A 20,903-nucleotide genomic window follows, 5' to 3' on the forward strand; every position below is an offset into this window, starting at 1 on the left:
CTTTGGATGAGGAGAAGGTGACTGACAAATAGTACTGGGAAGCTGAGCCTGTGTAAAAGTGGACACAGAAAAGATGCCTCATGCAGGACTCCGCTCGGTTCAAGAACTGTTAGCTGTTTCTGGACAGCCCTCTCTTCCCTTGAGCCATGGACTTGGACCAAATATTCATTTCACACAGGTCAGCTGGGAGCCAGCAGATAGAGGTGACCTTCAGGTACTCTCAGTTCGGTTTGTCCCTGTGGGCTGGAACTGAACAGCCTTGTGTCATGCTGCCAGTTCTCTGACTCACACAGCTCTCTGTTGGCCTTTTTTTGTTTTAAAGACCTTGTGCTTTGGTTCTGGAAAATCTCTGCAATGGAGTCTGGAAAGAAAAAAAATCAGCTTCAAGCCCAATTTATGTTTTTAGATATATGTATTCAGCAAAGTTTGGAAGGGAAGCAATCCTTCCTTAAAGTATCTATCTCCCAGCCAGCAATGAGGCCTCGGAGGGACAACTGCACCTCAAATAGCAGGCAGTGATGCGGAGAAGAACCGTAGTCGCAGGATGTCACCACACAGGTTTGCAGGTCCCTCATAAGGTTCACTCTCCCAGGGTACTCCAGAGCTTCTATTGAAAGTTACTCTGCCTAACGTGGTTATGCCCACCTAGAAGAAAACAGGACAAACAGCAGCTGCCCTCTGCAGAGAGAAATCCCCTTTCCAGATGTGTGGGGAATTCTTCCTTTCTGAACTTGCCAAGTTCCAGTAAACATTTCTCTTATTGTGTTGAGGAAGCAAAAAGGCTTATCACTCAAGACCCAGCTACGGGGTCCTGCTGTTAACTTCCAGTGCCACAGAGCTCAGAGTCTCACTCCCACAGGATCTGTGTTCCCAAGTGTCAGCTTTTGTTTCCAGAATCACTTCTGTTTTGCCAGGAGACATTTCAGCTCTTTTAATTCCCTCCTCTTGTCTTCACAGCATTTTTATGGCTACCTACAGATACATTCATCCAGGCATTACCTTTTCAGTACAGCAATCTATCAGCATCATAGAGAATATTTTGATGTATTTGGCCTCCTACAGTTGTACAAAATTCCCTAGCAAATCCCCTACTCTTTTTAGAAGAAGTTATGATTGCACTCTGGGTCTTTTTTTTTTTTTTTCTTTTTCCAAAGCTGAGTGGGATTTACAATAATACGAGCAGATCATCGAAGTGAAATAAAATCTATTTGTCAGTTTTTAGCTTGCAAAAGAGACACACCAGCCCACCTTATCCATGTGGGTGTTCTTGGCCTGTTCCAATAAGGTGCATGCTTTAAAATAAGACTGGGACAATAAAGCTCGGGAATCATTCAGCTGAAATCACCAGCCTGCATACACTTGGCAGATTAAAACTCCGGAAAATTTCAGGCTGACATTTAGAATGGAGCAAAATTGTTTAAAGTACATTTAACAGTAACTTTTCCATAGCCCTCGTCTCTTCATCTTCCTAGCACGAAGCCAATGGGCAATTCACTTGGCAGCCTGCAATACGTCTGGCTCAGATGGTGCCAGTCTGTAGCGACAATATACACTGCATGCATACCATGGCGATTCAGTGGGCTGCATTAAGGCACCTGAGAGAAACTTTGTGGAGGTGAGGCTGTTTAACCTTTTAAAACCACATCTGGGAAGTATTTTGTAGTATCCAGTGCTCACTACTGGAAAATCACTTCACATGCCTATGTGACCGGCCACTGTGTTAACCCTTAGCTGTGTTAGACCCTAGTTGTGTTGACACCTATATCTGTGTTAGATCCTAGTTCTGTTAACCCCTAGCTCTGTTAATCCCCACCCTAGCATAACGATGCTGCACTGAAAACTGGGCAGCTATGCTGTTCTCAGTATAAAGTTTGACAAAGACTAAGACACAAGTATTCAGTCATTACTAGAACTACAGATCGTCTCTTCAGGTTTGCAAAGTAGATGTATCAAACAAGTTGTTGGGTTTGGCATGGGACTGTAAAGCAGCCATAAATGCTAAGAACTTGTTTTCCATGATTCTACAGGAACTGGTGTTGTAGCAGCTATTTGCCAAGCTCTAACTACATTTTCTTTCTTTCCCTCTTTTACAATCATGTTCAGACTCTGTTGTTTCAGTGACATATGCTATTTGGAAAGTGGTGATATAAGGTTCCTTTAGTCATCGTAGCAATAGGTTTCAATCCGTGTCTTGAACTGTTGCTTCTATTTTTGAAAGGTACTTGCTTAATTTCCTAACACAAGGGTGCTTACTCTTTTGGGTGATGTTGATATCTTGTGGGTTTGCTTAAGAATGTTATTTTTCAAAATTATGTAGTAGTAGAATGTCTTCATAGACCATAGAAATGATGAAAATAAAGCTGGAAGAGACCTCTGGAGATGATTAATTCCAAACTCCTACTCAAAGCAGGGTTAATTTCAAAATTAGGTCAGGTTGTCTATTCAAGTTTTGAAAAACTTTAAGGATGGAGATACATATAATATGATATTATGGCCTTCTTCCCTTTTCCTTTAAAAATAGAGAATTAGGGAATATACTCCTTTAGGCAAAGCAAGCTACAAGAACTGCCGATTCTTGCGTACAGTTGGGGAAGGATATGGAAACTCATTTCACCAGTGAAACAAATTTTCATTCAGTTGCTATAGATTTTAATTTTTTGAACAGATGGAAACTTTGTGTCTCATTTCTAGCTCTTAAAGAAGCCAACCACGATTTTCATTACTCATATGGAAGCATATCACCTTATAACAAGTGGCTCTGTAATCCCTACTCCAGACCACCCAAGAATTGTCCATTTCCTGTTATTTTACCCTATGAACAGACCTCATGAACAAAATAGACTTGATACCACTAAATGGAATGAAGTGAAATCTCATCTATTAATTGTAATGAGCTGGAGTTTATTTTTGGGAGCTTAGAGTACTGAGTGTAGGGGAGCTCTGTTGTTCGAGCAACCGCATGTGTACCTGTCCTCAGCAGTAAATCATTGTATCCAAACCTCTTCAAGTATCGATAATTCACTTTATTTCCCACTGTCATAATATGCCTAAAACAGTACTTACATACTTTTGGTAATACAACTACATAATCCTTCATTCACTCGTTGTTCTTAGTAGGCAGAATTTGGTGAATATCTGTAACTACAGGCATTTTTGCAGCTCAGAGAAAATGTCAGATAAATAAGGCCGTAGCCAACACTGCACTAAGCCTGTGGAAAGGCTCCTATTGACATCAGTAGGAATTCTACACGAGTTTAAATGTTTTATCCCCTTTTACTCCCTTTTCCTTGTACTGCTATCTGTAATCTCCTCTATCAAATACACTTCACCTCGTACATCCCCAAATAAGGGTGAGAAGAATCTATTAATGGATAGAAACTAGTTGATGATAGGAGCCTGTTAGAGTTTCATGGGATTATGGTGGCATAAAAATCAGTAGATACTGCCCAGAAAGGAGAATTTTGCAAGGAGATTTTCTTTGACTTCAAACCAGAATACTGTATTCCTTAAAGACAGGAGAAACATTAGGAAACCTCCTGGGCATTTCCTCTTTTGGGGACTTTATCAGGAACAAGGTAAGTGAATTTGTTTCTTGAAAAGCTTACTGGGTTGGTGTTTTGGGTTTTTTTGGGTGTGTTTGGTTTGTTTTTTTTTTCTCTTTTATGCTTTCATTGAAATTACACAGGGAGATACTCAGAGGATCACTAGAATCTTTGTTTACATGAGATATATGAAAGCATCATGCTAGGTATGAGCTGGAATGTGTGCATGAAAAATATATAATATTCGTTTGAAAACATAGTTCGATTTTAAGACATTTTCAGATCTGTAAGAGCTGCCTCTATCCTAGCAGACTGTGCATAGCAAAAGTAGAAAACCTTCAACATTTCTTATCTTTAGAAACAGGAATCTGGTCCTTTCCTTCGATTATCTCCAGCTTCTCTTATTTTTCTCTCTAGCCATCTGCAGCCCCACGCAGGTCTTTACCTTCCACAGCCTGCTAAATTGACATTTGATACAAAAGCATGTAGGCTGAGCACCAAAACTGCAGTACTGTCTTTTTTATGCTTTCTCTGGCACCAAAGCTATGTTAAATAATTCTTACGCTGTCTTGTCCCTTTTTTCTTTCTGCTTCCTGCTTTTCCACCTGCTCTGGGTTGCTGTCCCACCAGATGTGACGATTCATTTGTTTGTTTGGCCTTGCCTGTAGGACTTAAAAATGAGGATTAAGAAGAAAATAATGCAGGATTTATCTATCTATCTATCTATCTATCTATCTATCTATCTATCTATCTATCATGTATCTGTCCGTCCATCCATCCATCCATCCATCCATCCATCCATCCATCCATCCATTTCGTAGTCTGGGTCAGTGATCTAGTTTGTAGCTTGTTCCCTGGAAGCTAAAATAGTCCTTCTTAGAGCTTAACCCCACTAGTAGTTGCATCAGCCCAGCAAAGAGGAGCAGTAAAGGACAGTGGTGACCAGCAGTGGCCGAAAGGAGCCAAAGATGTCCAGCACTGGCCTTTGATACCAGGGAAATCCCAATGTTGTCGTACCACAATTAAGAGCATGGGTCCAAAGACAAATTACCAGCCGAGTTAGGTATGACCTTGCAGGCCATGAGCTGTCCCACAGGATCCACTGAAGGGTATGCCCTGTGCTATGGCAAATACAAGTGGGGTTACCCCCTCTCCTGAGGAGGGATGTCACCCTGCAGTGCCCAGTGCTCACTCCTAGGCAGGGGCAGGTGTGCCTCACCATGGGGTAACTTGTATGCTGGAAACCACAAGTTATGCTGTCCTGTTTGTCTACCATATCCTAAAGTCTGTTTAAATCAGTGCAAAACCTGATAAGGATCCAGCCATTCCTTTTTAATTTAAATTATTTTTGTCTTTTAAATTAAGTTTTTCAGTGTCCTATTTAAAATCCTCCACGCGCTTCCTCCAGCTCTCCACACGGTACAGACTTATCTGCTGCACACATCCTCCAGTGACTGAAAACGCTTTGCTCTCACTCCCAGGGCAGCCAAGCCCAGCTGATAAACCTGCTTCCCCTTCTGCTGCGTGTCACTTCGCACTCTGCTGAACTTACATTTTCATTAACTTGACTTTAACAAAACTTTTCCCGGTCCTCCAGGGACAACTGCTCCCTGGTGTAACTGCTCAGAGCTCCACCAGTGTCAACTTCAGGCAATTTCTACCAGCTGAGGTCCGGCCTGAGAACGTTGGGTTTGTGTCTGACACCTTAATTCCTCATGAAGCAAGATTTATTCTAGATTCCTGTCCTTTCAGCGGGCAGCTTTCTGCATGAGGAGGATTACAATTTTTGCCAAGTAGAACTAGATAAGAGCATTTATCAGCAGAAGTTTCTGCAGCTCTATCTGTAGAAAGTTCTTTGAAAGTGGTTTTCATTGAGAGGGGAAAGGGAAAGACAACCTGGTTGGTTTGAAATGTGATTTTCTTGCTGCATTATTTATTGCCCCTTCTGCTTCTGTTGCCTCAGGTGTTCTTTCAGGTGAAATGCCCTTAAAGCTGATCACATCAATGCCTCTCTGTCTCTTCCCTCTCTCTTTTCCGTAGTACTATGTTTCCTTTTTTCTCGCATCTGTTGAGAGAGCTGTGGCATATCAATCGCACCGCCTGCAGCTCCACAAAGATGCCATGCTAGACAGCTTTAAGTTTCATTAACGTGTCAGAGGTCTTTTCCTTCGTTTTTGTCCTTTTGCAGCACGGAATACTAGCAAAGATGCTGTGGTTGTTTTTCCTTTTAGTTACATTACACACTTCCGATTATCAGATAAATTTATAATCTCATTACGCCCCCTGCCCCTATCTCTTTCAATTTGGTGAATGTCATGTTGTTTGACCCATGACTTATCAGCCTGCTTGCACATTATAATTAAAAGTTGGGCTCAGAAACCACCACTATACTTTATACTAAATATTTAACTCATGTCCTTGACAGGAAGACAAAACTCTAACCATAGATTTAAAAATGGCCTTCAAAATCAGAAATCATTATCTACAAAAAAGGTTTATTCTCAGTTCAGCCATCTATAATTACTGTACAATATCTAGCATCTGTCTATCCTATTTATATTGCCAAGATGAAATTATAACTATGGTTTTATTCTCTTTATTTTTAAACTGAAAACTAGCATAATCCACATTCTTTACAAAAATAGTCACCCTCAGCCATTTCATTTTCACTGAGACTTCAAAATCACTCGCCATATTAAATTTATTAACGGTTCTCAAATAAAAGTATGTTTTTAGGTACAATTTTCTGTTGTTCTTGCTTTGTAAATGTAGCAGCAAGAGCAGTAGTACTTGATTACCATCCTAGCATTAACCCTAGATTTACATATTGAAAACGAAAGGAATAAAGCTCCTGGTAACAAATACCTTTACCAGGCTCCTATTGAACAGCAAGGGTTGTAGTGCTTAACTCAGCCAGCAACCAGAAACCTCTTCCCTGCGTGCTGGCTCAGGCTCCAGAACTAAGCATGTATTCCTCATATGAATAATTCCATTGCTATCAGTGAGATAGTTTTTATAAATAAAATTCACACATAGCTGTATGTTTTCAGCCTCTTATTGTGTAAAATCACATAAGCTTGTCTGCAAAAGTGGGAGGAAATTCTAGTTTCTGGCCATAGATTAACTCTGTCACTTTTTCCAAAATCTCTGGGTCCATTCTTACTGTTTTCTTTTGATTAGTTTGACCTTTAATCCAAGTCTTCCATCCATCTCCCTGTGTATTTAATTGCTGAGGCTCAGCCTTGCCCCACTCCAACCCTTGAGCCCAAGAAGCAGCAAACTGGAAGTAGCTCTTCGACATCACCTTCATTTGTTGGTGCTGTGAAAAGACACAAAAGCTGCCTGGAATCTTCTCAACTGCCTTTCCCAGAAAACTCCTTTCTTAAGCACTGAGAACCCAGGTGAGCAGGAATCTCATAGATTTTGTCATTTTTAAGTAACTTTGCTGAGAGTGGATGGGGTCACAGTGGGCTGTTTCAGAATTAGGGTTGTTTTTTCCCTCTCAGCATGTAGAAAGACACAAGACTTCTTCCCAACATTAAAAAGAAACACCAGCAATCGTAGTATTTCTAATAAGTTGGATTTTTAGATTTTTCTTCAGTGCTCTGAGCTGCTTTTGGGAGGGATATTAAAATCCAAACCATATTTGTAGCTTATATGTACAACAGCAGCAGAGGGACTGGTGGCAGAAACTTATTGACTGCTGGTATCAGGATTCTCCACGTGAAATCCAACCAAGGCACTGTAATATATTCCTTTTTGAATACAAGTAGTCTCAGTGCATTATCTGCTTCTGCCAAGTGGCTCTTTGTGGCAGGATTTCAGACAACATAGAATGTATGATATACAGAAGAAGCTAAATCGCACTGAGATCTGCATAGATCTCCTTGTAGGACAAGGCTTAAAGACTTGGGGTTTCTTTTGGGGGGGACTTTTTCTTTTTGGTGATTGAAAGTGAGAAATCAAACCCATTATTCAAACTACAAAAAAGTCATTGAGAAGTCCAAGTTTGGAATGAGAACTAATTTTTGGTTTAATGCTTGCACTTGAAAAACATGATTTTTAAAATAACACAAATACATTGTTTCTGCTCCTCTGCTGACATTTATGGGAATCTTTTCAGCATAGAGTAGCTAATTTTAGACAGGAAAAAATGAAAGTGGATATATGCAAAATTCAGCTAAAATTCTTGATAAATTGTTGACAGTGAGTTGTTTAGTCTCCACAGTTACAGCAGTCTCAGTACTGGAAACTACTAAAAGTAGCAGATTTTTACTGTGTTTTTGTTAAGGTACAGTCCTTTTAACCACGCTAGCACAATGTCTTTGCTGATATGTACAGGCTTCTAAGATTTGGGAGGGGGAGAGAGGTTATTTAGCAGCTCATTTTCTTTGGTTAATTTTAGGTTTATGCTCTTCTCGAGCATTAGGGAGAGCAGATGGTATTGATATTTTGCCTGCTTTTATCACTGCTAACTGTTCCGTTTGGAATGTATTTATGTAGCCTCATTGTCATGGAAATGTGCAGACGGGAAACTTTAAATCAGCTCAGCCATATATGTGCTTTTGTAAAACTCTGTTTTCCTTATTTAGCTATGAAATGAGCCTGTTTGTTTGGTTTCTTTCATGAACATTCACATTTTTAATATTTGATGCTTAAGAAAACCTGGGGAGCAAGTACTAGTTGCATCAAAATAACTGTGGAGTACAAAATTAAACTTACAGGGGCATAGAGGCTTCAATACTGTATCTATACACAGTAGCAAAGGCCAAAGTTTTCCTCACATTTTCTCCTCCTTGGTGGGGGGAAATAACAAAAAACAAAACCAAAACCCAACCAACCAACCAAGAAAACCTACCCAACAAAAACCCCTGTTGCTCTGAAGACAGAACGACTTCATTTGGGACAATTATTCTGAACTTGCTGGGGCCGTGAGGCAGTCTGCTTTAAATCTCAGTGTTTCTGTCCTTGAATGTCTGTATTAGTTCTGCCTCCTGAATGATGTTTATGAATCCTCAACCTAAAAAATGCAGAGGAAAACTCATCCCTAATAAACAGGTTAGCAGTGAGGAACTGGAAGATACTGATGCTGAGAGAGACCTGCTGGAGAAGGCAAACAGCAAATTAGATTTGCATTTGTAATTGATATGGCAGCATGAAAGATAAATGCAATTTGGGGCAGGATATGGAAAGACATCATGTGACAGCAGGATGAAATTTAATATCGTGTTTAATTCTGGACACCAAACAAGCAGAAAGGTCAGTTAGGAGTTAATTAGGATGCAGTGTATTGGTTCTTAGAACCACATTCCCCTGGGGATTCTTCTAATGTTAATGCATTTAGCACCAAAAGCATTTTCTGCTGCTTCAGTTTTCTAGTCCTCCCACAGCTTTTGCTTCATTAGAGTCTTTTTCACAACTGAAATGTCCATCATGATTCTGTCTTTGCACTTCTTCCTGCATTTTGGTCTCTTCCAGGAAAGCAGGTGGATGGTGACCACCTCACTTAGATTAGACCTCTGTTTGTTATTTAGGCACCAAAGATGCACATTCCCAAGTCCTCTAAAGTTTTTCAGTCATTCTCATAAAGCATTTCCTGCGTTATCTGGATCAATGTTTGAATCACAGCAGTAAAGGAAAAAGAGGATCAGAAGAGGCAGTAGCTTAAAAATGATGATGCTGATTTTGTTCAGTCTCTCTCTTATCACAATGCCACATCTGCAGTCTGAATAGCCATAAACCACACTTTCAGTGGAAATCACGTTTTCAAAGTTAAAATACTTGAAAAAGCCTGCTGATGCTAACTGACACACCTGTATACTTTTCTACCAGATGGTAACTGTCACCTGGAAATTAGCAAGGAGACAGATTATTTGAAGGTACAGATTGAGTGATTTATGGGCTTTCCCTTTTCATTTCAGTGCTATTACAAGCTCACTTGAGATCACTGCTGTAATCCAGATGAATGTTACAAGGGTATTTCACAAAGCAGAGTATGAACTTTAATTACATTTTGCCAACACAACCTCAAGAAAGCGTTATTTTGATGAAACTTTAAACCAACGCTATTGGCTGTGAAATTATAAAGGGCTCATCTATAAGGAAGCTGAATAATACAAGGTTCTCTTTGTTCTTTTATTTATTGTCTCATAGTAAAATCTCTAGAATAAATACCAATTTACTTAATGAAATATGGTAACCTGGGATGGTGCGTGAGGTGTTAGAATACAGATACAATGGGTATGTGTATCTATGACCCACAGGCCAAGCTTGCTTCAGTCTATTACCAAGTGCACTGTGATGTTCCAGCCTGATTATATACAAATACGGATTTTTAAAATGTCTGTATACCCAGTTTGGCTATCTAATTTTGCTTGATTTGTTTTTTAAATGTATGCTCTTCTTGCTGAAGCCAGAAATACTAGTTTACCTTGTACCCTGGGAATTAGTTTCAGTTTTCTCTTCTATTTCTGTGTATCTGCTTTGTAAATTAAATATATATAGATATATATATATAGGTTTAATTGTAAACATACTGCACTTAAAAATTCCTTTTGGACTCTTGGGATAGGATTTAAAGAGGAGCTGATAAAATTATTGGTAATCACTCGGGCATGAATTCATGCACACACTAGTTAGTCCTCTTAAGATCCGATCAGGTCTTGGCTGAAATTTCAGGCACTTTACTGAGTCTGTAGGTTCAGAGAAATTATCTCTCCTTTTCAGAAATCTCCAATTACTGTGAATGAGCACCAGGATTGTAACATTGTGTAACCTCTGTGCTTTTTTACTGGCCTTTCTTAAAAGCTGAATACCTAAGGAAACAGAACATTTCTGCAAAATGATCAAATACCCTCCTCAACTATAAAAAGTACTGTTGAAAAGGTACTTTTGAAAAGTGATTTTGAACCAATACATCACTTTAGTAGTTAGAACTTCCTGCTATTTAGTAGTCTAACAGGGAGAGAATGAAAAATAGGTCAACAGCTGAATCTCGATCAGCTTCATGACAATGGAAACTTCTGCTCTTTTTTTCTTCAATTAGAAGACAGATTCCCAGATCTATGGAGTTTAATTCTTTCATTATTGCAGTTTGAGTATGATTACATGCTTTACGTATCTGTGAAGTCGTCATGTTTCTAGTTTTAAAAGGTCTTTTATACCAACCCATCAATTAAGAAATGTCTCCTCTGCCCTGTGTTCTCTTGCTCTTCTTCCAAATCTACCTACTTTCAGGTTTAATTTGGAAGACCTCTCCACCTTTCTGTTCCTCTGCAAGAAACTGAGAGTAGGAACAAATCTGTCAAAACTCTCATCAGATGAAACAATAATTTTGCTCGTTTTCTTTTTGGTACCTGTGCTCAGAATATATAGAGCAGAGAATATGTTGCATAATTTCTCCTCCACTGGAGACAGGCCGTTGTAATTATATTAGCAATACTATTCCATTATAGTTGATCTCATGCATACAAATACAAAATAATCTAAGTAATTTTTGCATTAAAATATGAACTTGGTTTTTTTTAAGAGGCTTTAGAATACAACCCTCTAAATGAGTTTTTCTCAAATATAAATGTAAAGCTCTCATGTCCGTATTGAGCCTTAGTCTTCCAAGGCTGCATTATCTGATGATCAGTTGACACTTGGAAAATACAGCAAGCACTGCTGTTTTGAAATGGTTGTACAGTCATTGTTGGATTAATATGCAGATCTTCTGCAAAAAGGTACTTACGAAAGATTTTTGAAAGAGAGCAAGTATGGATGTGACAAAGTGAGAGACTTTGTGTGATCCCTGAGTTTTCCTTCCTTCCTTCTTCCCATGCACATCAAGTGCGGAGCCTGGAGTGGAGAGCAGCAAACAGGGCTTGTGAGAAGAATCGCAGATGTCTTTTGCTCAAGAGGAGAGAGGGTGCCAGGCATCAGCTGGTGTGTGCGCTGAGACCATCTGGGATGTGATCAGGCTCTGGTTTGGTCCCTGCATCCCTGAGATGAGGATGAAGAGGGAAGGTCCATCACTATCAGCTTAAGGAAGCCTGTGACAGGGAAGGAACCAGGGGGACAAAGTGTTTCCAGCACAGAGCACAGACACTGCCCTGTGCCCCACAAAATTCATCAGGTTTGAGGGCAAACTCACTAAACATGCAGACTTTGAAACACCTGGAGAAACAGCCTGAAGACAGGAGGAATTTTCAGCTTTCACTGTAGCACAGTTATCTTGTCGTATGTCTAAGTCATATGTATAAGTGCTGGTGCACCAGGGAAATAATTTCCTTTATACAGATTAACAATAATGCAAACACCCCTATCTGAGTGCCATATTTGTCATGGGTGGAGGTCAACCAACAGCTGCCTAAAGAGCTGGAAAACTTAGATAGACAAGTGCAGAGATGGTTGAGATCCGCTTTTGTTGCCTATCTGTGCAGAAGTGGTTACCTGGCTGCTGCTGAACTGCTGCTGGTTCTGCTTGAGTCCCTTTCCCAAAGCCCATGGGATGGGAGCAGCTCAGGCAGGGTTTGTCTGGGGACAAGGGGGCATTAAAGGGGCTCACCAGCTACTGCAGTTTACTGTGTGTTATGTGGCAAACGGCGAACTGAAACCTGCCATTCACTGCTTTCCACACCTTTGCAAACACCATCGGGACAGCACGGAGGAAAATGGGATGGTAACAACTACTTATTCTCTTTTTTCAGTGAAAACAGGAATACATATTATCCTATTGTTGGCTATGCAAACATTGTGTATTTGTGTTAGGTAGAAAACATACGTGCAAACTAGAAAAGATCTGTTTCAGTCATCATGAGGGTCGCCTATGTTGCCATTGTGTTTTTAAAATCAGATGTTGCTTTACCTGCTCTATATCAACTTGTTGGCTGATGTAGCTGGTCACTTACCAAACAAGTACAATGTTAAATGATTCCTAATGTAATGATGGTCTCTGTTTGCACCACAAATATTTGGCATAAAATTCACAGGAGGACTTATTGTCCTGTTTTGTCAGTTTTTCCCTGATAAAGAACACTAGGAATATGAACAGCAAGGAAGCTTCAGAGCACAGTTGCATTAGAGTGAAAGAGTATCAGCAAACTTTCATCCTGGATAGCTAAGCCGATAGAAGAACACCTATATCACAGAGATAAGGTTTTACACAGTTGTGAGTATCCCACATTAAGTGACATTTCTAAAGATACTTTTTTTCCTGCTGTAAACAAAGCATTAGAAATGACCATTACTGGTGTGTGGTCTGTAGTAATTATCAAACTGTAAGTCGTTTCTCTTAAAAATGCCGTTTTGGCTGAATTTGCCCTAAGTACATGCAGTGAGGAGCACCTAGTGATGAACTGGGATGCAGTTTTACTCAGCTTTCTCATTTCAGGAGGAGCCAGGACTCAGAATCAATGAAATCAATGAAATCAGTAAGAGCCCTTCCTTTGACTGCACAGTTCTTCACTGTGGAACATCAGTGATGTTTGAAGTTAATCTGCATTATTGAGATGTATTTTTATTTGCTATGCACATTTACTAGCCAAGCAATCTCCTCATTAGCCTAAATAAGCTTTTAATGCTCCTCTGAAAGACAGAAAAAAGAAGAAAAAAGAAAGAAAGATCAAAGGCCAGGAAATTTGCAGCTGTACTGTTAAATGGGATAAGCAATAAAGTACACAATGATATGTGAACTTCTACCATGATAATGGAAATACTTTATTTGCAATTAGAGAACCGACCTACTTATTTTTGCTATAATTCCAAATAGGCTAGTAATGAACCAAAACAAATCACAGCTGTGCCAAACAGGCAATGTTCAGTGGTATCACTGAAGAAAACAAACAGTAGCTTAAGAGCATTATTGCCCTTAGTAGTATAAAGTGCATTATTACCTGTAATAGTTCTGTAGCGATTGAACTTTTGTTTAATAGTGCAAACAAACAAAAAAGCGCAACGTGTTAGATCCAGAACGGCCAGAGAGGTCCCCCCAGTACACAAACTGGCATGCAAAATACACCGGTTTTAATGCTACTGCCAGTCATTTCAACAACTAAGGCACTAAGCAGTAGCCCATTTTCAGTAAGATGCATCTCCTTCCACCACATCCTTATCTTACCATTCATATATATCCAACATAATAAAACCTGGGCTGTGAACCCTTAATTATAGATACATATAAGTACTGTTTTGGTGATGGTGTGTTGTATTGATTTTCCCTCCTAGTTATCTCAATGTTTAAGAATAATAACAAAAAGAAACACAGAATAATTACATCTACCATGATATTAAAGCCACTTCACACTCTGTTCTGTTAGTCTCAGAATTTCTATTACTTTCTTTAGAATGACCCCAGTCCATTATGTGGGAGCCAGGGCAGGAAGGAGCTTTTGTTAAGCTTTCTATTTGAAACTACTCATTTTGATTTAAGAGCCTGCTTTGTAACAGAAAATTTATTGGGATTTTTCTATGTTCTGGGGCAGGTACAGGCATCTGAAGAAGAAGTGTTGCTGCAATACTGCTATTCCATGTGCTAACCCTGTATGTGCAAACGGAGTCAAACTTAGTGAAAAAGGAAAATTAACTGAAACTATCTGCAGGTTAGTCAGACGGAATCTGGAAATCGATCTCCTCATCTGAACATGCCACAGCCCAACCTGAGACAGCAAAGGTGTTGTGTATATCAGCGTGGTTGTAACTAAGCTGAAGAACATTTTCTGCAGAGACTGCAGTCGGACGGATCAGGACTTTTCAGATGTCATGGCTGGTGGAAGGTGTCCCTCACCTTCACCTCATTGTTCAGAAGCAATGCAAAGGTAGGAACGCAAAGAGTGCTCTGAACCTGATTCAGCAGCACTTGCTTCTTTGAGTGGTAAATAGAAGATAATCCCTCTGTTTGTACAAGTGCACATAAGAGATCTAAGCATTGCGTCCCAAACAGATGTAAACTGCACCCCTCCCCAGAGACACCTGAGTACTAATATGCCATCTGCTTGATAAGGTCAAAGACTGTGAGGCCGAGAGAAACCTCTGTGCTATTATTATCTTAAACATCTGTAAACATATTCTTGTTTGAACTGGAGTTCTAAGAAAAGCATCTACTTTTGATTTTCAAATTGCCATTGATAGAATTCTTCACAACCTTGATTAAATTGTTTCAAGATCTAATAACTCCTGCTGTTAAAGCTGTGAATCCTATTTTTAGCCTGAATGTATCTGGCATCCCTATCTAACCACCAAGGCTTTGTTAAAGCTTGGTTTGTAGACTGAGGATACCACTATCAGAGTTATGTTCTCCACATTGGTCCTTATATACAGTTGTCCTATTTCCCCTTCATCTTCTCATTGGTAAACTAAACAGAATAAGTTCCTGGTGCCTATACATTTTCTAGTCTTCTAAGCATCCCTGCATCTCTCCACACAATTTAGCAAAAGCCTTTAGAATTGTAATTTTCCAGTACAGGTCTTACTAGTATCAAAAAGAGACATACTGTTTCCTCCTAGTCAGTACTTTTCTATTTATGTTTTCAAAGATCTCATGAATGCAGTTGGCTTCAGCATCAGGCTGTGATGGTTACCTACGAGGATCAGCCCCCTTTTCACAGTCAGTGCTTCCATGTTGCTTTTTGTCTTGTAACTGGGGCTTGTCTGTATATGTAGGACCTGACCTGACTTTGTTTGTGTTATATATTTTGTATATCTTCGGACATCCTAGGATGTTACCCTGCACACTCAGATAAGTAATCTATTTACACTGTATATCAGTAATTTATCCCCACTTCACTTTTAATCACCATTACAGTGTGTTCTTTTTGTATTAGGCCTGAACTGTCCAAAGATGTGGTCCTAGTCCCTGAAGACACTTGCTAAGGAGTCACAGTTTTCTGAGTTAGCGATTGAAGGGCAAGCCTTATAACAGAATTGATTTAAAGTGTGCAACATTTACTTGATATTTTCTTAATCAAGAAGCAGGATTGTATGTATTGTAGATATGCTGTGGCCCAACAAATGGTCTTTCTGCCCCACTTCTCACAGGTTTTTTGCCTTGTTTTCTAAAGCCAGTATAGGGAAGCGTGTTTTTGTGTCCTGTGCTGCACTCTCTGATTGGTAGTTCCAGTTGTGTGGAAAAAAACCCCATCTCTGAATATAATTACTTACTTCCTGCTAGCATGAAATCATAAGAAAATAGAAGGCGGTGTGTTTGTGAAGTTCATCGCTGGTCATTAGTGCCTGTGCAGTTCCGAGTCTCAAATATTTGGGCTAAAGAAATAACCTCACTACTTGCTGTGTCACTGCCACTCTTGATCAGCTATCACAAGAAGGGAGAAGAGAAAGCCATGAAGAAACTGCCCTGATATTCACAGAAAGTTTCATTATCTATATTAAATAGATCATGTTAACCCTATCTTAAAAAGCTGGCAGTGTCAGCTTCTCTCTCAGCTGTCTCTCAAACCACATGCTCTACAGGAAAGTCTTTCAGCACCTTTAATTGCCAGACTCTGCAGTCACTAAATGATCAGCCAAGGCTCGGGGCTGAATGCATGTTTTCAACTGTACTTAAAAGCTTTTTAGTGTATAAAATTAAATGATCTATGCTTTGTGATTGTGTTGTTGGTGGGGATATTTTTCATTTCCTGAAACAATACACAGTGTGTAGTGATCACCCCTATCAGCGTGCATCTCATTAGTCCACTGTGTAACGAAGACTGAAGAAAATACTTTGTCTTTATTTTACTTACTAGAGTTTAGCACTTTGACTGTAATCCATAACAGCTCTCTTGACACATCTATTCTTCCCTTTCATGTTACTGTGCTTCCAGGCTATTCTCCTGTAAAGGTTGCTTGCTGACAACACCTTTTTGTGTAGACTTTTAAACTCGTGGCTGAAAGTCATTCCTAGGCAAATAGCTGATTTCAAGGATTCAGGTCTTTGCCAATTTTTCATTAGAACTGTGCAAATGTCATAACACCATTGAGGATAATCTGATGAGCAGCACATTGGCTATAGGGGAAAAAAAAAAGAGAGACACATAAAATTTTCTGGTGTATTTATCAATTTTAAATGTTTTCTGTCTGCAAATGTTCTTGTCTGCCAACATTTCATGAAGTCAGTTGCCAGAATAGAAAGTGAGCTGTGATGAGAGCATAGCGAGAAACCAGGGATTCAAAGCAGGATAGAAGATGAGGTTTCCTCACTGCACTGGTCCTTCACAGAGTCCTGTTCAGTCTCTTCTGCTGCTTGGTTGGCTTTACAAGCCCCGCTCAGCACAAAACAGTTAAATAACCTTTGTGTTTAACAGAGATCTATGTATCGGGAGGGTGGGAACAGGCTTTTTTATGGCAGCATGTGATTTAGGGATTATTAAAGCAACAGTGACAGAGAAGCGTAAATCATAGCAGAGCCTTGTGTTAAATTACATGGCACTGAGTTCTGTGCTTCTGGGTAGTTTTTCTTAATTGTGCTTGTTAAAATGTACTTTAGAGTTACATGCCTTGCACAGTGATTTATGGGTATAGATCCGGCTTCTCCTCATAAATAAGAAACCTCACACTCTCCCTACAGCTGCCTGGCCCACTAAATACCTGCGCAGGGACACTGTCCCAGTGAGGCCTTTAGCTCATTCCTGGTGTTCTCTCAGTCTCTCTGTTTTAGGGGTTTTGTCTGATCTGTTGCCCTGGTATCACCCTGATTATCCACTGAATTGAACCTACATGAGGAGGTCTCTAGTACTTTTCCTTTAGTATGTTACTGCAGTTAAAGTCTCCAGTGATTTCTTTTCACACGATGTGGAATGAATCTTGTCTGCCCTGTGATTTTTCTTAAATACTAAGAACTCCCAACAGGAGTTCGATACCAGTATTTTAACAAAAATATTATTAATAATATGTGCTCAGTAGGGCATTTGGTGGAATCACTATACATGTTTTTAATTACATATTCTACAGATGCACGTTTTATAAGCAACATTTGCCTTGTAAATGTTGTATTTTTACCAGTATAGGAGGAGAATTACATGTCTAATTGTCCCTTCCTAAGCCTCTGCTTCTCAGATGTTAAATTAAGCAAAGAAGCTGCTGCCACCTGCTACTCGTTTGCTTTAGAAGGACATTTCTTGTCTCTGAGCTGTTTACATGCTATAGTATTTCACTGCTCCTGCCCATGCATGCACGCTTCACAGTAGAGCACCTTGAAGTGCTGTTGTTTCCAATTTAGATCTGGAGAGCTAAGCACGCGAATAAAAAAGACAACGTTAAGTTGCGGACCAGTGTGGAGATAGCGGAGGTGGCACCAAGAAAGCTGCTGGATGCACAGGGCATGCGAGCAGAGGGACGGATTTGGCACCACCCAATCTAGGTATGCTGGGTATGATTTCTGTAAGGTTACACAGAAACAAATCCATGTCTCCTGTGATAACCATCCTGTTATTCCTCTCTCCTGGGTGTGCAGATCTCTCTGCAGAACGGGAGGACTGAGCATTTCAGACCAAATGTTCTGAAAGCTTCACAAGCTCATAGCTGGTGGGAAAATAGAGATAGACAATGCTATACAATATAGCAGGGACAAGTGGAAGAAGAGATACCACTTACCCGACATTGCTGTAATCATTAGACCACACTGTTTCAAAAATACATTATTATTATTGGTTTTGTGTCTATTTATAGTTTTTAAATTAGCTTTTCTTAGCTGCAGAAAATGTAAATTCTTGCCTTTTATTTTCAAAGATCCATATTCTTCAGTTCTCCTAAATGTCTTGAAGTATGTAACTTCAATGAAAACTTGCATATAAATATTCAATGAGTTCTGCTGACCAGAATAGATGTGCTCATTTATCCTTCAGGCAGGCATTTTGGAGAGTTGGGAACAGTGATGCTTACTTGGGCTTTGGTCCAGAAAGTACCTACCTCTGCCAGTATCGAGCTTTGCTGTTGCTTTGAGGCCCAGTATCCACTCAGCCCACCTAATGTTGATGCAAAGTCTTATATATGAATTCTGCTATAAAATCTCATTCTTTTTTCATCCCATTCACTGTTCTGAAGAGCTTATTTCAGTTCCCTCTCATGTTTCCGAACTTGGTTTCATGTCTCCCTCCCACAGGCTCTGGTATTTTCTCTTTGCTCACAGGCTGTTTTCTAGGCTTGTTTTAGCATCTCTTCTCTGGGACTGGCCAAGGACTGTAGGGAAGCTGCAGAATTCCTCATTCCCTACTCACTGCGTATCAGACTATTGCTGGGACACTGAGCAAACCATTTATACCACGGTGGGTGTAATAATACTTAATAATACAGGTATTTAACGATATATATTATCAATGAACATTGAAATTTGCTAGGATCATGAACATGGAAGTGCAAAATATTATTTGATAAAGGATTCAGCACAGCTGTAGCAAACAAGGACTGGAGATTTGGGAAGCTGGTTTACCTTGTTTTTAAAGAAAGAGACTTGGGAATCTAAAAAATAACTGTTAGTAGCATATGTATTGCCACAAAAAAGAATAATTAAAAGGGGCCAAGTCAGTTGTATCTTTGACCCAATGTGAAAACTAGTAGTGGATGGTAGATCTTTACAGAATACAACATAAAATGAAATAAACCAAGTTACAGTCATTTTTGTATTCAGGTCCTATAGCTGCAATCATGGTTTAGCTCCAACATTTTTCCTGGATATCTACATAAATAGTGTTATCCTAGATAAAATTTGTTTTAATCAGGATTAGTTCCATTACTAACATGATTTCTGACCCCTGTATTATATCTCACTTCATACAGCATGGTATTTCAGCCATATCAATGCCTAGACCAGCAAAATTGCCCCCACGATGATCAGGTTTTGCAAGTATTTCTTCTGAGTATATCCAGTAGTTCTCCAGAGGAAATATCTTCCCTGTTGTTTGAAAGACTTTACATATTTGTGATCAATTCAGCTTTTACAAGAGCTCACTAAATTCAGTATTTGCACAATTAGCCTGAAATTGCTAACTGTAATGAGCAATGAATACCAATTAAGTTATTACTAATGAAAACCTAATCTAGCCTAAGCACAATTAGTTTCTGTTGAAATCCGCCCCCTCAAAATATAAGTAAATTGACTGGTTCTGTTTTCATGGGAAGACTTTTTAATATGTATTTAAATATTTTAACAAGCCATGTCAATTTTATAAAACAGTGTCCAATTGCGAAATCTTCATCTTTCATTTGCACATGCGTACGTCTTGGAAAGTTAACACACAACATGTAATGAGAAATCTCTGCAAAGTGATTTAAAAGCATAGAGAACTATTTGTACCCAAAGGCCCCATCTTAAAAGATGTGAACACACTGATCATAATGTCCGACGTATATTCTGTAAGTCAAAAGGCCTGATCCTTCAAGTTTGTGAAGAATTATGTCATCTGATTTCCTTACCAAGATCCCTTTATGGGTAGGGAACACTTTCTCTAGGGGATTACAAAGACCACTGCCAAGAGAGAAGACCAGGAACAGAGAACCACCTGATGTGCTGCCTGTGGAGCTGAGATATTAGTGCTATAAATCCCTCTCGAGCCATGAACGAGGATTGGAGCTGCTCTTCTTCCTCCTTAGCCTGAGCTGTCTGCATGGTCCTCTAGAGTTCAAAATATGTGAAATATGTGACATGGAATAGGCTCGTCCGTTTATCTCAACTGCGTCTCACTCAACTCAAGTGAGTGAATTGTATTTCAGTAGGGCTGTTGTACCAAAATGTCTGGGGAGACTTGAGGCTAGGTCAGAAGCGAATTTTAAAATGTACATGCCCCACTGAGCTCAGGTCAGAAGCGAATTTTAAAATGTACATGCCCCACTGAGCTCAGTGAAAAAGTTTCATTTCCTATCAAGTCATCATGAGACAGGCAAAGGAAATGAGACATTATTGGTGTTACCAATCACTTCTTGTTTCTTATATTTGATATTTCATCAGTTCCAGCATTTCAGCTGACTGTGGACGACCTGATTCAAATCCCTTGGAAGGGGCTTGGCCCTACAGTCTGAATGAATATCCTAAACTCCCAGGTCTGCAGAGGCTCCTCTTTAACTGTTCCGGTCAGTGAGCAGTGGGCAGAGCTGCTCCTCCAGAGGGGAGGCTGAGGGTGCTGCTGGGGCCCAGCAAACAGCCCAGTTTAGCGACAGACTGGGACAGCAGCCAGGCAGCAACACCCTCTGGGCTCCCATGTCCCCAGTGCCTTGTGCTAACCACTGTACTATTGACTGGAAACTACCAAGTTGTGAATCCACCATTCTCATCTTCTTCCAACTTCAGATGATTTGTTGCGCATGAATTACATTTGCAAATTTTGATCAGCAGCAGTGGCCAGAATTTCAGGAATGAACAGCAATTCAGTGGTACCTGTTTCAGCATGTTCA

At 39.8% G+C, this 20,903-nt stretch overlaps 1 long non-coding RNA gene across 4 annotated transcripts in view; it reads left to right on the forward strand.

The window, feature by feature from the left end:
• Positions 1-20,903, forward strand: part of LOC139828837 (uncharacterized) — a 352,305-nt gene that overhangs the window by 301,126 nt on the left and 30,276 nt on the right. Inside the window, exon 9 of one of the 4 annotated variants that reach the window (XR_011740842.1) lies at positions 14,006-14,338. The exons of the other annotated variants lie outside the window; for them this stretch is intronic. This is a non-coding gene — a long non-coding RNA (uncharacterized lncRNA). The remainder of the gene's footprint in view (positions 1-14,005; positions 14,339-20,903) is intronic. 4 annotated transcript variants of the gene reach the window in all.

The sequence above is a fragment of the Patagioenas fasciata genome, chromosome 11, assembly GCF_037038585.1.
Source record: "Patagioenas fasciata isolate bPatFas1 chromosome 11, bPatFas1.hap1, whole genome shotgun sequence".
Lineage (NCBI taxonomy): Eukaryota > Metazoa > Chordata > Aves > Columbiformes > Columbidae > Patagioenas > Patagioenas fasciata.